The sequence below is a fragment of the Eucyclogobius newberryi genome, unplaced genomic scaffold (genome assembly GCF_026437365.1).
Source record: "Eucyclogobius newberryi isolate DKJ021-1_F unplaced genomic scaffold, fEucNew1.0.hap1 SCAF_4, whole genome shotgun sequence".
In the NCBI taxonomy this organism is placed as follows: Eukaryota; Metazoa; Chordata; class Actinopteri; order Gobiiformes; family Gobiidae; genus Eucyclogobius; species Eucyclogobius newberryi.
Window position 1 is genome coordinate 2688356 of NW_027316056.1, and position 19786 is coordinate 2708141.

Genomic DNA, 19786 nt, shown 5'->3' on the forward strand with positions numbered 1-19786 from the left:
ATAAAATATATACAAGTACAATAAGTCTGGATGGGTGTCAAGAGAGGCTTTGAAACATGGCATCCATTCAGGCGCAACATTTTGAAATCAACTTTTTGTTTTTCCATGCATCTATGGACTAGCAGGTTTGATGGTGTTTCTTTTTGGAGTGTTTCTAGACAAAGTGGTTCAGTGGTAGTGCGCATACCTTTGTTCATTTGGGATCAGACATGTTTTCCAGATATGCTTGACTGGACAAGCATACCTTGATTTTTAATTGGTCTCAAGATTTCACAGTCATTTTCCAAAGATGCAGTATTGTGGTGGCCAGGTGGACAAGCCAATGAGAAAAAAATACATTGGCATTGCTTCATATTTCTTTGAACCCTGCCGGAAACATACCTTTCTCTTCCCCTTGACCAGCAAAGGACGTCACCTGCTTAACAGTACTCGATTTGTGAATATATAGGTACAGGAACACTTGTGGACTGGGTGATCAGACCAAAGAAGTAACTGTAACACACAAAAAGTGACGCTTATGTAAGTAAAGTAACAATGGCACAGACCTTTGTGTCATTACCAGTGAAAGAGGAATTTATTCTTGAATTTTCTATCCGATCACTATTTGTGTTCTGTTCCTAAGCCATCATATCTGTTCCGTTTTGGTCCATTCTATCATTTTTGCTTACAGTTCCGAAGGGGATGTAGCTCAGTGTTAGAGCGCATGCTTAGCATGAATGAGGCCCTGGGTTCAATCTACAGCATCTCCAGACAATGCTTTAGTCATTGCAAGTTGCCATATTACACTGGAAGGAATTTCAGATACCTGTCACCTGCACGCCGGCGCGCAGTTTCCAAATTACAAAAGTTCTCTTGATGTAAAATGATGTATAACTTGCGGTCAATACCAGCAAGTTATAAATCATTTTAAAGGTTATTTTCTCAACAAAACGAATATGTCATTGATTTACATTGAATAATATGCCCCAAGAAGCAATTACCAATAGTTTGTGAGAAAGTCTCAACTTTTACAAACGCATGTCCTACCTGTTTGCTTTTTATGACGGACAAAACGGCTTCCAATCTGTACATTCTTGTACTCAGTCTGTCGGTAAGGATCCATAGAAAAACAATATCCACTTGTATTTTTCCTGAAGTTATCGGATTTTGAGATATTGTCAAGTAAACAACGTTTTCTACAGTGAAAATATCCACATAAAGGCTCTGTCCGGCGCATTTCTCAATCCATATCAAATGACCTGTTTGACTTATAAGATGGTGTTTGGCATCGATCTTTTCTTCAGACCGTTAGCTACAGAATGAGACCATCCACAATTGTTTCTGTCCGCGGGTTTGTTCTTTACAGCCGCCGCAAAAAAAAAAGGCGCCGCTTCCGACGCGGGCATCCATCTTGTTTACGTCCACTTAGCGCTAGCATGCGGTGACGTAGAAGACTTTGATTGAGATATTATTCTAGCCAATAAGAATACCTTTCGAATGGTGGGTGGGACTTAGGGCTTCTTCACACAGAGGCTTTGTAACATATATACATAGTATTTCTAGAAAAAGCGGGTTAGTGGTAGAGCGCATACCTTTGTTCATTTGTGTTGTTTCTAAACCATCAAATCTGTTCCGTTTTTGTCCATTCTATCATTTTGGAGAATTGAACCAAAGGGGATGTAGCTCATTGGTAGAGCATGTATGAGGTCCTGGGTTCAATCCCCAGCATCTCCTGACACTGCTTTAGTCATTGCAAGCTGCCATATTACACTGGAAGGAATTTTAGAGACCTTGACTTAAATATGCCATGTCAACACTTCTGACATCCACAGTGGCCTAATGGATGTCAGAAGCTAATATTTGGTAAGTTTAGACCATTCAGTGCTTTGACCAGTATAAATCATAGCTCCCACTCTTTGGCTAATGGATATTCAAAAATCAACTTTTCATCCACAAGCTTAAAAAAAAACTATAAATCCATTGTGCACTGTCACCCTGCCAAATTATAACTCAGTGATTGTTAGATACCTTTTGTTGAAATATCCGTCAGTAAAAGTGTATGTATGGTATAGTGTAGGATTATTGTAGTCTGATGCCGAGATAGATGCTCAAACTCAAGCTTAAGTGCAAACTTCCAGTCCCACATTACGGTTGAATCTTGCAGCACTTATAAAATATATACAAGTACAATAAGTCTGGATGGGTGTCAAGAGAGGCTTTGAAACATGGCATCCATTCAGGCGCAACATTTTGAAATCAAATTTTTGTTTTTCCATGCATCTATGGACTAGCAGGTTTGATGGTGTTTCTTTTTGGAGTATTTCTAGACAAAGTGGTTCAGTGGTAGAGCACATACCTTTGTTCATTTGGGATCAGACATGTTTTCCAGCAAGGCTTGACTGGACAAGCATACCTTGATTTTTAATTGGTCTCAAGATTTCACAGTAATTTTCCAAAGATGCAGTATTGTGGTGGCCAGGTGGACAAGCCAATGGGCAAAAAATACATTGGCATTGCTTCATATTTCTTTGAACCCTGCCGGAAACATACCTTTCTCTTCCCCTTGACCAGCAAAGGACGTCACCTGCTTAACAGTGCTTGATTTGTGAATATATAGCTACAGGAACACTTGTGGACTGGGTGATTAGACCAAAGAAGTAACTGTAACACACAAAAAGCGATGCTTATTTAAATAAAGTAACAATGGCACGGACCTTTGTGTCATTACCAGTGAAAGAGGAATTTATTCTTGAATTTTCTATCCGATCACTGTTTGTGTTCTGTTCCAAAGCCATCAAATCTGTTCCGTTTTGGTCCATTCTATCATTTTTCCTCACACTTCTGAAGGGGGATGTAACTCAGTGGTAGAGCGCATGCTTCGCATGTATGAGGTCCTGGATTCAATCCCCAGCATCTCCAGACACTGCTTTAGTCATGGCAAGCTGCCATATTACACTGCAAGGAATTTCAGAGACACTTCTGACTTCTGACATCCACAGTGGCCTAATGGATGTCAGAAGCTAATATTTGGTAAGTTTAGACCATTCAGTGCTTTGACCAGTATAAATCATAGCTCCCACTCTTTGGCTAATGGATATTCAAAAATCAACTTTTCATCCACAAGCTTAAAAAAAAACTATAAATCCATTGTGCACTGTCACCCTGCCAAATTATAACTCAGTGATTGTTAGATACCTTTTGTTGAAATATCCGTCAGTAAAAGTGTATGTATGGTATAGTGTAGGTTTATTGTCATCTGATGCCGAGATAGATGCTCAAACTCAAGCTTAAGTGCAAACTCCCAGTCCCACATTACGGTTGAATCTTGCATCACTTATAAAATATATACAAGTACAATAAGTCTGGATGGGTGTCAAGAGAGGCTTTGAAACATGGCATCCATTCAGGCGCAACATTTTGAAATCAACTTTTTGTTTTTCCATGCATCTATGGACTAGCAGGTTTGATGGTGTTTCTTTTTGGAGTGTTTCTAGACAAAGTGGTTCAGTGGTAGCGCGCATACCTTTGTTCATTTGGGATCAGACATGTTTTCCAGCAATGCTTGACTGGACAAGCATACCTTGATTTTTAATTGGTCTCAAGATTTCACAGTCATTTTCCAAAGATGCAGTATTGTGGTGGCCAGGTGGACAAGCCAATGGGCAAAAAATACATTGGCATTGCTTCATATTTCTTTGAACCCTGCCGGAAACATACCTTTCTCTTCCCCTTGACCAGCAAAGGACGTCACCTGCTTAACAGTGCTTGATTTGTGAATATATAGCTACAGGAACACTTGTGGACTGGGTGATTAGACCAAAGAAGTAACTGTAACACACAAAAAGCGATGCTTATTTAAATAAAGTAACAATGGCACGGACCTTTGTGTCATTACCAGTGAAAGAGGAATTTATTCTTGAATTTTCTATCCGATCACTGTTTGTGTTCTGTTCCAAAGCCATCAAATCTTTTCCGTTTTGGTCCATTCTATCATTTTTCCTCACACTTCTGAAGGGGGATGTAACTCAGTGGTAGAGCGCATGCTTCGCATGTATGAGGTCCTGGATTCAATCCCCAGCATCTCCAGACACTGCTTTAGTCATGGCAAGCTGCCATATTACACTGCAAGGAATTTCAGAGACACTTCTGACTTCTGACATCCACAGTGGCCTAATGGATGTCAGAAGCTAATATTTGGTAAGTTTAGACCATTCAGTGCTTTGACCAGTATAAATCATAGCTCCCACTCTTTGGCTAATGGATATTCAAAAATCAACTTTTCATCCACAAGCTTAAAAAAAAACTATAAATCCATTGTGCACTGTCACCCTGCCAAATTATAACTCAGTGATTGTTAGATACCTTTTGTTGAAATATCCGTCAGTAAAAGTGTATGTATGGTATAGTGTAGGTTTATTGTCATCTGATGCCGAGATAGATGCTCAAACTCAAGCTTAAGTGCAAACTCCCAGTCCCACATTACGGTTGAATCTTGCATCACTTATAAAATATATACAAGTACAATAAGTCTGGATGGGTGTCAAGAGAGGCTTTGAAACATGGCATCCATTCAGGCGCAACATTTTGAAATCAACTTTTTGTTTTTCCATGCATCTATGGACTAGCAGGTTTGATGGTGTTTCTTTTTGGAGTGTTTCTAGACAAAGTGGTTCAGTGGTAGCGCGCATACCTTTGTTCATTTGGGATCAGACATGTTTTCCAGCAATGCTTGACTGGACAAGCATACCTTGATTTTTAATTGGTCTCAAGATTTCACAGTCATTTTCCAAAGATGCAGTATTGTGGTGGCCAGGTGGACAAGCCAATGAGAAAAAAATACATTGGCATTGCTTCATATTTCTTTGAACCCTGCCGGAAACATACCTTTCTCTTCCCCTTGACCAGCAAAGGACGTCACCTGCTTAACAGTGCTCGATTTGTGAATATATAGGTACAGGAACACTTGTGGACTGGGTGATCAGACCAAAGAAGTAACTGTAACACACAAAAAGTGACGCTTATGTAAGTAAAGTAACAATGGCACAGACCTTTGTGTCATTACCAGTGAAAGAGGAATTTATTCTTGAATTTTCTATCCGATCACTGTTTGTGTTCTGTTCCAAAGCCATCAAATCTGTTCCGTTTTGGTCCATTCTATCATTTTTCCTCACACTTCTGAAGGGGGATGTAACTCAGAGGTAGAGCGCATGCTTCGCATGTATGAGGTCCTGGATTCAATCCCCAGCATCTCCAGACACTGCTTTAGTCATGGCAAGCTGCCATATTACACTGCAAGGAATTTCAGAGACACTTCTGACATCCACAGTGGCCTAATGGATGTCAGAAGCTAATATTTGGTAAGTTTAGACCATTCAGTGCTTTGACCAGTATAAATCATAGCATCACTCTTTGGCTAATGGATATTCAAAAATCAACATTTCATTCACAAGCTTAAAAAAAACTATAAATCCATTGTGCACTGTCACCCTGCCAAATTATAACTCAGTGATTGTTAGATATCTTTTGTTGAAATATCCGTCAGTAAAAGTGTATGTATGGTATAGTGTAGGTTTATTGTCATCTGATGCCGAGATAGATGCTCAAACTCAAGCTTAAGTGCAAACTCCCAGTCCCACATTACGGTTGAATCTTGCATCACTTATAAAATATATACAAGTACAATAAGTCTGGATGGGTGTCAAGAGAGGCTTTGAAACATGGCATCCATTCAGGCGCAACATTTTGAAATCAACTTTTTGTTTTTCCATGCATCTATGGACTAGCAGGTTTGATGGTGTTTCTTTTTGGAGTGTTTCTAGACAAAGTGGTTCAGTGGTAGCGCGCATACCTTTGTTCATTTGGGATCAGACATGTTTTCCAGCAATGCTTGACTGGACAAGCATACCTTGATTTTTAATTGGTCTCAAGATTTCACAGTCATTTTCCAAAGATGCAGTATTGTGGTGGCCAGGTGGACAAGCCAATGAGAAAAAAATACATTGGCATTGCTTCATATTTCTTTGAACCCTGCCGGAAACATACCTTTCTCTTCCCCTTGACCAGCAAAGGACGTCACCTGCTTAACAGTGCTCGATTTGTGAATATATAGGTACAGGAACACTTGTGGACTGGGTGATCAGACCAAAGAAGTAACTGTAACACACAAAAAGTGACGCTTATGTAAGTAAAGTAACAATGGCACAGACCTTTGTGTCATTACCAGTGAAAGAGGAATTTATTCTTGAATTTTCTATCCGATCACTATTTGTGTTCTGTTCCTAAGCCATCATATCTGTTCCGTTTTGGTCCATTCTATCATTTTTGCTTACAGTTCCGAAGGGGATGTAGCTCAGTGGTAGAGCGCATGCTTAGCATGTATGGGTTCAATCCCCAGCATCTCCAGACAATGCTTTAGTCATTGCAAGTTGCCATATTACACTGGAAGGAATTTCAGATACCTGTCACCTGCACGCCGGCGCGCAGTTTCCAAATTACAAAAGTTCTCTTGATGTAAAATGATGTATAACTTGCGGTCAATACCAGCAAGTTATACATCATTTTAAAGGTTATTTTCTCAACAAAACGAATATGTCATTGATTTACATTGAATAATATGCCCCAAGAAGCAATTACCAATAGTTTGTGAGAAAGTCTCAACTTTTACAAACGCATGTCCTACCTGTTTGCTTTTTATGACGGACAAAACGGCTTCCAATCTGTACATTCTTGTACTCAGTCTGTCGGTAAGGATCCATAGAAAAACAATATCCACTTGTATTTTTCCTGAAGTTATCGGATTTTGAGATATTGTCAAGTAAACAACGTTTTCTACAGTGAAAATATCCACATAAAGGCTCTGTCCGGCGCATTTCTCAATCCATATCAAATGACCTGTTTGACTTATAAGATGGTGTTTGGCATCGATCTTTTCTTCAGACTGTTAGCTACAGAATGAGATCATCCACAATTGTTTCTGTCCGCGGGTTTGTTCTTTACAGCCGCCGCAAAAAAAAGGCGCCGCTTCCGACGCGGGCATCCATCTTGTTTACGTCCACTTAGCGCTAGCATGCGGTGACGTAGAAGACTTTGATTGAGATATTATTCTAGCCAATAAGAATACCTTTCGAATGGTGGGTGGGACTTAGGGCTTCTTCACACAGAGGCTTTGTAACATATATACATAGTATTTCTAGAAAAAGCGGGTTAGTGGTAGAGCGCATACCTTTGTTCATTTGTGTTGTTTCTAAACCATCAAATCTGTTCCGTTTTTGTCCATTCTATCATTTTGGAGAATTGAACCAAAGGGGATGTAGCTCATTGGTAGAGCATGTATGAGGTCCTGGGTTCAATCCCCAGCATCTCCTGACACTGCTTTAGTCATTGCAAGCTGCCATATTACACTGGAAGGAATTTTAGAGACCTTGACTTAAATATGCCATGTCAACACTTCTGACATCCACAGTGGCCTAATGGATGTCAGAAGCTAATATTTGGTAAGTTTAGACCATTCAGTGCTTTGACCAGTATAAATCATAGCTCCCACTCTTTGGCTAATGGATATTCAAAAATCAACTTTTCATCCACAAGCTTAAAAAAAAACTATAAATCCATTGTGCACTGTCACCCTGCCAAATTATAACTCAGTGATTGTTAGATACCTTTTGTTGAAATATCCGTCAGTAAAAGTGTATGTATGGTATAGTGTAGGATTATTGTAGTCTGATGCCGAGATAGATGCTCAAACTCAAGCTTAAGTGCAAACTCCCAGTCCCACATTACGGTTGAATCTTGCAGCACTTATAAAATATATACAAGTACAATAAGTCTGGATGGGTGTCAAGAGAGGCTTTGAAACATGGCATCCATTCAGGCGCAACATTTTGAAATCAAATTTTTGTTTTTCCATGCATCTATGGACTAGCAGGTTTGATGGTGTTTCTTTTTGGAGTATTTCTAGACAAAGTGGTTCAGTGGTAGAGCACATACCTTTGTTCATTTGGGATCAGACATGTTTTCCAGCAAGGCTTGACTGGACAAGCATACCTTGATTTTTAATTGGTCTCAAGATTTCACAGTAATTTTCCAAAGATGCAGTATTGTGGTGGCCAGGTGGACAAGCCAATGGGCAAAAAATACATTGGCATTGCTTCATATTTCTTTGAACCCTGCCGGAAACATACCTTTCTCTTCCCCTTGACCAGCAAAGGACGTCACCTGCTTAACAGTGCTCGATTTGTGAATATATAGGTACAGGAACACTTGTGGACTGGGTGATCAGACCAAAGAAGTAACTGTAACACACAAAAAGTGACGCTTATGTAAGTAAAGTAACAATGGCACAGACCTTTGTGTCATTACCAGTGAAAGAGGAATTTATTCTTGAATTTTCTATCCGATCACTATTTGTGTTCTGTTCCTAAGCCATCATATCTGTTCCGTTTTGGTCCATTCTATCATTTTTGCTTACAGTTCCGAAGGGGATGTAGCTCAGTGGTAGAGCGCATGCTTAGCATGTATGGGTTCAATCCCCAGCATCTCCAGACAATGCTTTAGTCATTGCAAGTTGCCATATTACACTGGAAGGAATTTCAGATACCTGTCACCTGCACGCCGGCGCGCAGTTTCCAAATTACAAAAGTTCTCTTGATGTAAAATGATGTATAACTTGCGGTCAATACCAGCAAGTTATACATCATTTTAAAGGTTATTTTCTCAACAAAACGAATATGTCATTGATTTACATTGAATAATATGCCCCAAGAAGCAATTACCAATAGTTTGTGAGAAAGTCTCAACTTTTACAAACGCATGTCCTACCTGTTTGCTTTTTATGACGGACAAAACGGCTTCCAATCTGTACATTCTTGTACTCAGTCTGTCGGTAAGGATCCATAGAAAAACAATATCCACTTGTATTTTTCCTGAAGTTATCGGATTTTGAGATATTGTCAAGTAAACAACGTTTTCTACAGTGAAAATATCCACATAAAGGCTCTGTCCGGCGCATTTCTCAATCCATATCAAATGACCTGTTTGACTTATAAGATGGTGTTTGGCATCGATCTTTTCTTCAGACTGTTAGCTACAGAATGAGACCATCCACAATTGTTTCTGTCCGCGGGTTTGTTCTTTACAGCCGCCGCAAAAAAAAAGGCGCCGCTTCCGACGCGGGCATCCATCTTGTTTACGTCCACTTAGCGCTAGCATGCGGTGACGTAGAAGACTTTGATTGAGATATTATTCTAGCCAATAAGAATACCTTTCGAATGGTGGGTGGGACTTAGGGCTTCTTCACACAGAGGCTTTGTAACATATATACATAGTATTTCTAGAAAAAGCGGGTTAGTGGTAGAGCGCATACCTTTGTTCATTTGTGTTGTTTCTAAACCATCAAATCTGTTCCGTTTTTGTCCATTCTATCATTTTGGAGAATTGAACCAAAGGGGATGTAGCTCATTGGTAGAGCATGTATGAGGTCCTGGGTTCAATCCCCAGCATCTCCTGACACTGCTTTAGTCATTGCAAGCTGCCATATTACACTGGAAGGAATTTTAGAGACCTTGACTTAAATATGCCATGTCAACACTTCTGACATCCACAGTGGCCTAATGGATGTCAGAAGCTAATATTTGGTAAGTTTAGACCATTCAGTGCTTTGACCAGTATAAATCATAGCTCCCACTCTTTGGCTAATGGATATTCAAAAATCAACTTTTCATCCACAAGCTTAAAAAAAACTATAAATCCATTGTGCACTGTCACCCTGCCAAATTATAACTCAGTGATTGTTAGATACCTTTTGTTGAAATATCCGTCAGTAAAAGTGTATGTATGGTATAGTGTAGGATTATTGTAGTCTGATGCCGAGATAGATGCTCAAACTCAAGCTTAAGTGCAAACTCCCAGTCCCACATTACGGTTGAATCTTGCAGCACTTATAAAATATATACAAGTACAATAAGTCTGGATGGGTGTCAAGAGAGGCTTTGAAACATGGCATCCATTCAGGCGCAACATTTTGAAATCAAATTTTTGTTTTTCCATGCATCTATGGACTAGCAGGTTTGATGGTGTTTCTTTTTGGAGTATTTCTAGACAAAGTGGTTCAGTGGTAGAGCACATACCTTTGTTCATTTGGGATCAGACATGTTTTCCAGCAAGGCTTGACTGGACAAGCATACCTTGATTTTTAATTGGTCTCAAGATTTCACAGTAATTTTCCAAAGATGCAGTATTGTGGTGGCCAGGTGGACAAGCCAATGGGCAAAAAATACATTGGCATTGCTTCATATTTCTTTGAACCCTGCCGGAAACATACCTTTCTCTTCCCCTTGACCAGCAAAGGACGTCACCTGCTTAACAGTGCTCGATTTGTGAATATATAGGTACAGGAACACTTGTGGACTGGGTGATCAGACCAAAGAAGTAACTGTAACACACAAAAAGTGACGCTTATGTAAGTAAAGTAACAATGGCACAGACCTTTGTGTCATTACCAGTGAAAGAGGAATTTATTCTTGAATTTTCTATCCGATCACTATTTGTGTTCTGTTCCTAAGCCATCATATCTGTTCCGTTTTGGTCCATTCTATCATTTTTGCTTACAGTTCCGAAGGGGATGTAGCTCAGTGGTAGAGCGCATGCTTAGCATGTATGGGTTCAATCCCCAGCATCTCCAGACAATGCTTTAGTCATTGCAAGTTGCCATATTACACTGGAAGGAATTTCAGATACCTGTCACCTGCACGCCGGCGCGCAGTTTCCAAATTACAAAAGTTCTCTTGATGTAAAATGATGTATAACTTGCGGTCAATACCAGCAAGTTATACATCATTTTAAAGGTTATTTTCTCAACAAAACGAATATGTCATTGATTTACATTGAATAATATGCCCCAAGAAGCAATTACCAATAGTTTGTGAGAAAGTCTCAACTTTTACAAACGCATGTCCTACCTGTTTGCTTTTTATGACGGACAAAACGGCTTCCAATCTGTACATTCTTGTACTCAGTCTGTCGGTAAGGATCCATAGAAAAACAATATCCACTTGTATTTTTCCTGAAGTTATCGGATTTTGAGATATTGTCAAGTAAACAACGTTTTCTACAGTGAAAATATCCACATAAAGGCTCTGTCCGGCGCATTTCTCAATCCATATCAAATGACCTGTTTGACTTATAAGATGGTGTTTGGCATCGATCTTTTCTTCAGACTGTTAGCTACAGAATGAGACCATCCACAATTGTTTCTGTCCGCGGGTTTGTTCTTTACAGCCGCCGCAAAAAAAAAGGCGCCGCTTCCGACGCGGGCATCCATCTTGTTTACGTCCACTTAGCGCTAGCATGCGGTGACGTAGAAGACTTTGATTGAGATATTATTCTAGCCAATAAGAATACCTTTCGAATGGTGGGTGGGACTTAGGGCTTCTTCACACAGAGGCTTTGTAACATATATACATAGTATTTCTAGAAAAAGCGGGTTAGTGGTAGAGCGCATACCTTTGTTCATTTGTGTTGTTTCTAAACCATCAAATCTGTTCCGTTTTTGTCCATTCTATCATTTTGGAGAATTGAACCAAAGGGGATGTAGCTCATTGGTAGAGCATGTATGAGGTCCTGGGTTCAATCCCCAGCATCTCCTGACACTGCTTTAGTCATTGCAAGCTGCCATATTACACTGGAAGGAATTTTAGAGACCTTGACTTAAATATGCCATGTCAACACTTCTGACATCCACAGTGGCCTAATGGATGTCAGAAGCTAATATTTGGTAAGTTTAGACCATTCAGTGCTTTGACCAGTATAAATCATAGCTCCCACTCTTTGGCTAATGGATATTCAAAAATCAACTTTTCATCCACAAGCTTAAAAAAAAACTATAAATCCATTGTGCACTGTCACCCTGCCAAATTATAACTCAGTGATTGTTAGATACCTTTTGTTGAAATATCCGTCAGTAAAAGTGTATGTATGGTATAGTGTAGGATTATTGTAGTCTGATGCCGAGATAGATGCTCAAACTCAAGCTTAAGTGCAAACTCCCAGTCCCACATTACGGTTGAATCTTGCAGCACTTATAAAATATATACAAGTACAATAAGTCTGGATGGGTGTCAAGAGAGGCTTTGAAACATGGCATCCATTCAGGCGCAACATTTTGAAATCAAATTTTTGTTTTTCCATGCATCTATGGACTAGCAGGTTTGATGGTGTTTCTTTTTGGAGTATTTCTAGACAAAGTGGTTCAGTGGTAGAGCACATACCTTTGTTCATTTGGGATCAGACATGTTTTCCAGCAAGGCTTGACTGGACAAGCATACCTTGATTTTTAATTGGTCTCAAGATTTCACAGTAATTTTCCAAAGATGCAGTATTGTGGTGGCCAGGTGGACAAGCCAATGGGCAAAAAATACATTGGCATTGCTTCATATTTCTTTGAACCCTGCCGGAAACATACCTTTCTCTTCCCCTTGACCAGCAAAGGACGTCACCTGCTTAACAGTGCTTGATTTGTGAATATATAGCTACAGGAACACTTGTGGACTGGGTGATTAGACCAAAGAAGTAACTGTAACACACAAAAAGCGATGCTTATTTAAATAAAGTAACAATGGCACGGACCTTTGTGTCATTACCAGTGAAAGAGGAATTTATTCTTGAATTTTCTATCCGATCACTGTTAATGTTCTGTTCCAAAGCCATCAAATCTGTTCCGTTTTGGTCCATTCTATCATTTTTCCTCACACTTCTGAAGGGGGATGTAACTCAGTGGTAGAGCGCATGCTTCGCATGTATGAGGTCCTGGATTCAATCCCCAGCATCTCCAGACACTGCTTTAGTCATGGCAAGCTGCCATATTACACTGCAAGGAATTTCAGAGACACTTCTGACTTCTGACATCCACAGTGGCCTAATGGATGTCAGAAGCTAATATTTGGTAAGTTTAGACCATTCAGTGCTTTGACCAGTATAAATCATAGCATCACTCTTTGGCTAATGGATATTCAAAAATCAACATTTCATTCACAAGCTTAAAAAAAACTATAAATCCATTGTGCACTGTCACCCTGCCAAATTATAACTCAGTGATTGTTAGATATCTTTTGTTGAAATATCCGTCAGTAAAAGTGTATGTATAGTATAGTGTAGGTTTATTGTCATCTGATGCCGAGATAGATGCTCAAACTCAAGCTTAAGTGCAAACTCCCAGTCCCACATTACGGTTGAATCTTGCATCACTTATAAAATATATACAAGTACAATAAGTCTGGATGGGTGTCAAGAGAGGCTTTGAAACATGGCATCCATTCAGGCGCAACATTTTGAAATCAACTTTTTGTTTTTCCATGCATCTATGGACTAGCAGGTTTGATGGTGTTTCTTTTTGGAGTGTTTCTAGACAAAGTGGTTCAGTGGTAGCGCGCATACCTTTGTTCATTTGGGATCAGACATGTTTTCCAGCAATGCTTGACTGGACAAGCATACCTTGATTTTTAATTGGTCTCAAGATTTCACAGTCATTTTCCAAAGATGCAGTATTGTGGTGGCCAGGTGGACAAGCCAATGAGAAAAAAATACATTGGCATTGCTTCATATTTCTTTGAACCCTGCCGGAAACATACCTTTCTCTTCCCCTTGACCAGCAAAGGACGTCACCTGCTTAACAGTGCTCGATTTGTGAATATATAGGTACAGGAACACTTGTGGACTGGGTGATCAGACCAAAGAAGTAACTGTAACACACAAAAAGTGACGCTTATGTAAGTAAAGTAACAATGGCACAGACCTTTGTGTCATTACCAGTGAAAGAGGAATTTATTCTTGAATTTTCTATCCGATCACTATTTGTGTTCTGTTCCGTTTTGGTCCATTCTATCATTTTTGCTTACAGTTCCGAAGGGGATGTAGCTCAGTGGTAGAGCGCATGCTTCGCATGTATGAGGTCCTGGGTTCAATCCCCAGCATCTCCAGACACTGCTTTAGTCATGGCAAGCTGCCACACTGCAAGGAATTTCAGAGACACTTCTGACTTCTGACATCCACAGTGGCCTAATGGATGTCAGAAGCTAATATTTGGTAAGTTTAGACCATTCAGTGCTTTGACCAGTATAAATCATAGCATCACTCTTTGGCTAATGGATATTCAAAAATCAACATTTCATTCACAAGCTTAAAAAAATATATAAATCCATTGTGCACTGTCACCCTGCCAAATTATAACTCAGTGATTGTTAGATATCTTTTGTTGAAATATCCGTCAGTAAAAGTGTATGTATGGTATAGTGTAGGTTTATTGTCATCTGATGCCGAGATAGATGCTCAAACTCAAGCTTAAGTGCAAACTCCCAGTCCCACATTACGGTTGAATCTTGCATCACTTATAAAATATATACAAGTACAATAAGTCTGGATGGGTGTCAAGAGAGGCTTTGAAACATGGCATCCATTCAGGCGCAACATTTTGAAATCAACTTTTTGTTTTTCCATGCATCTATGGACTAGCAGGTTTGATGGTGTTTCTTTTTGGAGTGTTTCTAGACAAAGTGGTTCAGTGGTAGCGCGCATACCTTTGTTCATTTGGGATCAGACATGTTTTCCAGCAATGCTTGACTGGACAAGCATACCTTGATTTTTAATTGGTCTCAAGATTTCACAGTCATTTTCCAAAGATGCAGTATTGTGGTGGCCAGGTGGACAAGCCAATGAGAAAAAAATACATTGGCATTGCTTCATATTTCTTTGAACCCTGCCGGAAACATACCTTTCTCTTCCCCTTGACCAGCAAAGGACGTCACCTGCTTAACAGTGCTCGATTTGTGAATATATAGGTACAGGAACACTTGTGGACTGGGTGATCAGACCAAAGAAGTAACTGTAACACACAAAAAGTGACACTTATGTAAGTAAAGTAACAATGGCACAGACCTTTGTGTCATTACCAGTGAAAGAGGAATTTATTCTTGAATTTTCTATCCGATCACTATTTGTGTTCTGTTCCGTTTTGGTCCATTCTATCATTTTTGCTTACAGTTCCGAAGGGGATGTAGCTCAGTGGTAGAGCGCATGCTTCGCATGTATGAGGTCCTGGGTTCAATCCCCAGCATCTCCAGACACTGCTTTAGTCATGGCAAGCTGCCACACTGCAAGGAATTTCAGAGACACTTCTGACTTCTGACATCCACAGTGGCCTAATGGATGTCAGAAGCTAATATTTGGTAAGTTTAGACCATTCAGTGCTTTGACCAGTATAAATCATAGCATCACTCTTTGGCTAATGGATATTCAAAAATCAACATTTCATTCACAAGCTTAAAAAAATATATAAATCCATTGTGCACTGTCACCCTGCCAAATTATAACTCAGTGATTGTTAGATATCTTTTGTTGAAATATCCGTCAGTAAAAGTGTATGTATGGTATAGTGTAGGTTTATTGTCATCTGATGCCGAGATAGATGCTCAAACTCAAGCTTAAGTGCAAACTCCCAGTCCCACATTACGGTTGAATCTTGCATCACTTATAAAATATATACAAGTACAATAAGTCTGGATGGGTGTCAAGAGAGGCTTTGAAACATGGCATCCATTCAGGCGCAACATTTTGAAATCAACTTTTTGTTTTTCCATGCATCTATGGACTAGCAGGTTTGATGGTGTTTCTTTTTGGAGTGTTTCTAGACAAAGTGGTTCAGTGGTAGCGCGCATACCTTTGTTCATTTGGGATCAGACATGTTTTCCAGCAATGCTTGACTGGACAAGCATACCTTGATTTTTAATTGGTCTCAAGATTTCACAGTCATTTTCCAAAGATGCAGTATTGTGGTGGCCAGGTGGACAAGCCAATGAGAAAAAAATACATTGGCATTGCTTCATATTTCTTTGAACCCTGCCGGAAACATACCTTTCTCTTCCCCTTGACCAGCAAAGGACGTCACCTGCTTAACAGTGCTCGATTTGTGAATATATAGGTACAGGAACACTTGTGGACTGGGTGATCAGACCAAAGAAGTAACTGTAACACACAAAAAGTGACACTTATGTAAGTAAAGTAACAATGGCACAGACCTTTGTGTCATTACCAGTGAAAGAGGAATTTATTCTTGAATTTTCTATCCGATCACTATTTGTGTTCTGTTCCGTTTTGGTCCATTCTATCATTTTTGCTTACAGTTCCGAAGGGGATGTAGCTCAGTGGTAGAGCGCATGCTTCGCATGTATGAGGTCCTGGGTTCAATCCCCAGCATCTCCAGACACTGCTTTAGTCATGGCAAGCTGCCACACTGCAAGGAATTTCAGAGACACTTCTGACTTCTGACATCCACAGTGGCCTAATGGATGTCAGAAGCTAATATTTGGTAAGTTTAGACCATTCAGTGCTTTGACCAGTATAAATCATAGCATCACTCTTTGGCTAATGGATATTCAAAAATCAACATTTCATTCACAAGCTTAAAAAAAACTATAAATCCATTGTGCACTGTCACCCTGCCAAATTATAACTCAGTGATTGTTAGATATCTTTTGTTGAAATATCCGTCAGTAAAAGTGTATGTATGGTATAGTGTAGGTTTATTGTCATCTGATGCCGAGATAGATGCTCAAACTCAAGCTTAAGTGCAAACTCCCAGTCCCACATTACGGTTGAATCTTGCATCACTTATAAAATATATACAAGTACAATAAGTCTGGATGGGTGTCAAGAGAGGCTTTGAAACATGGCATCCATTCAGGCGCAACATTTTGAAATCAACTTTTTGTTTTTCCATGCATCTATGGACTAGCAGGTTTGATGGTGTTTCTTTTTGGAGTGTTTCTAGACAAAGTGGTTCAGTGGTAGCGCGCATACCTTTGTTCATTTGGGATCAGACATGTTTTCCAGCAATGCTTGACTGGACAAGCATACCTTGATTTTTAATTGGTCTCAAGATTTCACAGTCATTTTCCAAAGATGCAGTATTGTGGTGGCCAGGTGGACAAGCCAATGAGAAAAAAATACATTGGCATTGCTTCATATTTCTTTGAACCCTGCCGGAAACATACCTTTCTCTTCCCCTTGACCAGCAAAGGACGTCACCTGCTTAACAGTGCTCGATTTGTGAATATATAGGTACAGGAACACTTGTGGACTGGGTGATCAGACCAAAGAAGTAACTGTAACACACAAAAAGTGACGCTTATGTAAGTAAAGTAACAATGGCACAGACCTTTGTGTCATTACCAGTGAAAGAGGAATTTATTCTTGAATTTTCTATCCGATCACTATTTGTGTTCTGTTCCTAAGCCATCATATCTGTTCCGTTTTGGTCCATTCTATCATTTTTGCTTACAGTTCCGAAGGGGATGGAGCTCAGTGGTAGAGCGCATGCTTAGCATGTATGGGTTCAATCCCCAGCATCTCCAGACAATGCTTTAGTCATTGCAAGTTGCCATATTACACTGGAAGGAATTTCAGATACCTGTCACCTGCACGCCGGCGCGCAGTTTCCAAATTACTAAAGTTCTCTTGATGTAAAATGATGTATAACTTGCGGTCAATACCAGCAAGTTATACATCATTTTAAAGGTTATTTTCTCAACAAAACGAATATGTCATTGATTTACATTGAATAATATGCCCCAAGAAGCAATTACCAATAGTTTGTGAGAAAGTCTCAACTTTTACAAACGCATGTCCTACCTGTTTGCTTTTTATGACGGACAAAACGGCTTCCAATCTGTACATTCTTGTACTCAGTCTGTCGGTAAGGATCCATAGAAAAACAATATCCACTTGTATTTTTCCTGAAGTTATCGGATTTTGAGATATTGTCAAGTAAACAACGTTTTCTACAGTGAAAATATCCACATAAAGGCTCTGTCCGGCGCATTTCTCAATCCATATCAAATGACCTGTTTGACTTATAAGATGGTGTTTGGCATCGATCTTTTCTTCAGACTGTTAGCTACAGAATGAGACCATCCACAATTGTTTCTGTCCGCGGGTTTGTTCTTTACAGCCGCCGCAAAAAAAAAGGCGCCGCTTCCGACGCGGGCATCCATCTTGTTTACGTCCACTTAGCGCTAGCATGCGGTGACGTAGAAGACTTTGATTGAGATATTATTCTAGCCAATAAGAATACCTTTCGAATGGTGGGTGGGACTTAGGGCTTCTTCACACAGAGGCTTTGTAACATATATACATAGTATTTCTAGAAAAAGCGGGTTAGTGGTAGAGCGCATACCTTTGTTCATTTGTGTTGTTTCTAAACCATCAAATCTGTTCCGTTTTTGTCCATTCTATCATTTTGGAGAATTGAACCAAAGGGGATGTAGCTCAGTGGTAGAGCATGTATGAGGTCCTGGGTTCAATCCCCAGCATCTCCTGACACTGCTTTAGTCATTGCAAGCTGCCATATTACACTGGAAGGAATTTTAGAGACCTTGACTTAAATATGCCATGTCAACACTTCTGACATCCACAGTGGCCTAATGGATGTCAGAAGCTAATATTTGGTAAGTTTAGACCATTCAGTGCTTTGACCAGTATAAATCATAGCTCCCACTCTTTGGCTAATGGATATTCAAAAATCAACTTTTCATCCACAAGCTTAAAAAAAACTATAAATCCATTGTGCACTGTCACCCTGCCAAATTATAACTCAGTGATTGTTAGATACCTTTTGTTGAAATATCCGTCAGTAAAAGTGTATGTATGGTATAGTGTAGGATTATTGTAGTCTGATGCCGAGATAGATGCTCAAACTCAAGCTTAAGTGCAAACTCCCAGTCCCACATTACGGTTGAATCTTGCAGCACTTATAAAATATATACAAGTACAATAAGTCTGGATGGGTGTCAAGAGAGGCTTTGAAACATGGCATCCATTCAGGCGCAACATTTTGAAATCAAATTTTTGTTTTTCCATGCATCTATGGACTAGCAGGTTTGATGGTGTTTCTTTTTGGAGTATTTCTAGACAAAGTGGTTCAGTGGTAGAGCACATACCTTTGTTCATTTGGGATCAGACATGTTTTCCAGCAAGGCTTGACTGGACAAGCATACCTTGATTTTTAATTGGTCTCAAGATTTCACAGTAATTTTCCAAAGATGCAGTATTGTGGTGGCCAGGTGGACAAGCCAATGGGCAAAAAATACATTGGCATTGCTTCATATTTCTTTGAACCCTGCCGGAAACATACCTTTCTCTTCCCCTTGACCAGCAAAGGACGTCACCTGCTTAACAGTGCTTGATTTGTGAATATATAGCTACAGGAACACTTGTGGACTGGGTGATTAGACCAAAGAAGTAACTGTAACACACAAAAAGCGATGCTTATTTAAATAAAGTAACAATGGCACGGACCTTTGTGTCATTACCAGTGAAAGAGGAATTTATTCTTGAATTTTCTATCCGATCACTGTTTGTGTTCTGTTCCAAAGCCATCAAATCTGTTCCGTTTTGGTCCATTCTATCATTTTTCCTCACACTTCTGAAGGGGGATGTAACTCAGTGGTAGAGCGCATGCTTCGCATGTATGAGGTCCTGGATTCAATCCCCAGCATCTCCAGACACTGCTTTAGTCATGGCAAGCTGCCATATTACACTGCAAGGAATTTCAGAGACACTTCTGACTTCTGACATCCACAGTGGCCTAATGGATGTCAGAAGCTAATATTTGGTAAGTTTAGACCATTCAGTGCTTTGACCAGTATAAATCATAGCATCACTCTTTGGCTAATGGATATTCAAAAATCAACATTTCATTCACAAGCTTAAAAAAAACTATAAATCCATTGTGCACTGTCACCCTGCCAAATTATAACTCAGT

The 19786-nt window shown here is 39.7% G+C and overlaps 7 non-coding genes across 7 annotated transcripts; all 7 read left to right on the plus strand.

The window, feature by feature from the left end:
- Positions 1–2826: 2826 nt before the first annotated feature.
- trnaa-cgc (transfer RNA alanine (anticodon CGC)) lies at positions 2827–2898 on the plus strand. The gene has a single exon. It is a non-coding gene; the product is annotated as a tRNA-Ala (tRNA).
- Positions 2899–3993: 1095 nt separating this feature from the next.
- trnaa-cgc (transfer RNA alanine (anticodon CGC)) lies at positions 3994–4065 on the plus strand. Its single transcript has one exon. It is a non-coding gene; the product is annotated as a tRNA-Ala (tRNA).
- An 8668-nt stretch (positions 4066–12733) lies between these two features.
- Positions 12734–12805, plus strand: trnaa-cgc (transfer RNA alanine (anticodon CGC)). Its single transcript has one exon. It is a non-coding gene; the product is annotated as a tRNA-Ala (tRNA).
- Positions 12806–13877: 1072 nt separating this feature from the next.
- On the plus strand, positions 13878–13949 carry trnaa-cgc (transfer RNA alanine (anticodon CGC)). Its single transcript has one exon. It is a non-coding gene; the product is annotated as a tRNA-Ala (tRNA).
- Positions 13950–15016: 1067 nt separating this feature from the next.
- On the plus strand, positions 15017–15088 carry trnaa-cgc (transfer RNA alanine (anticodon CGC)). Its single transcript has one exon. It is a non-coding gene; the product is annotated as a tRNA-Ala (tRNA).
- A 1067-nt stretch (positions 15089–16155) lies between these two features.
- trnaa-cgc (transfer RNA alanine (anticodon CGC)) lies at positions 16156–16227 on the plus strand. The gene has a single exon. It is a non-coding gene; the product is annotated as a tRNA-Ala (tRNA).
- A 3226-nt stretch (positions 16228–19453) lies between these two features.
- On the plus strand, positions 19454–19525 carry trnaa-cgc (transfer RNA alanine (anticodon CGC)). The gene has a single exon. It is a non-coding gene; the product is annotated as a tRNA-Ala (tRNA).
- The last annotated feature ends 261 nt before the right edge of the window (positions 19526–19786 follow it).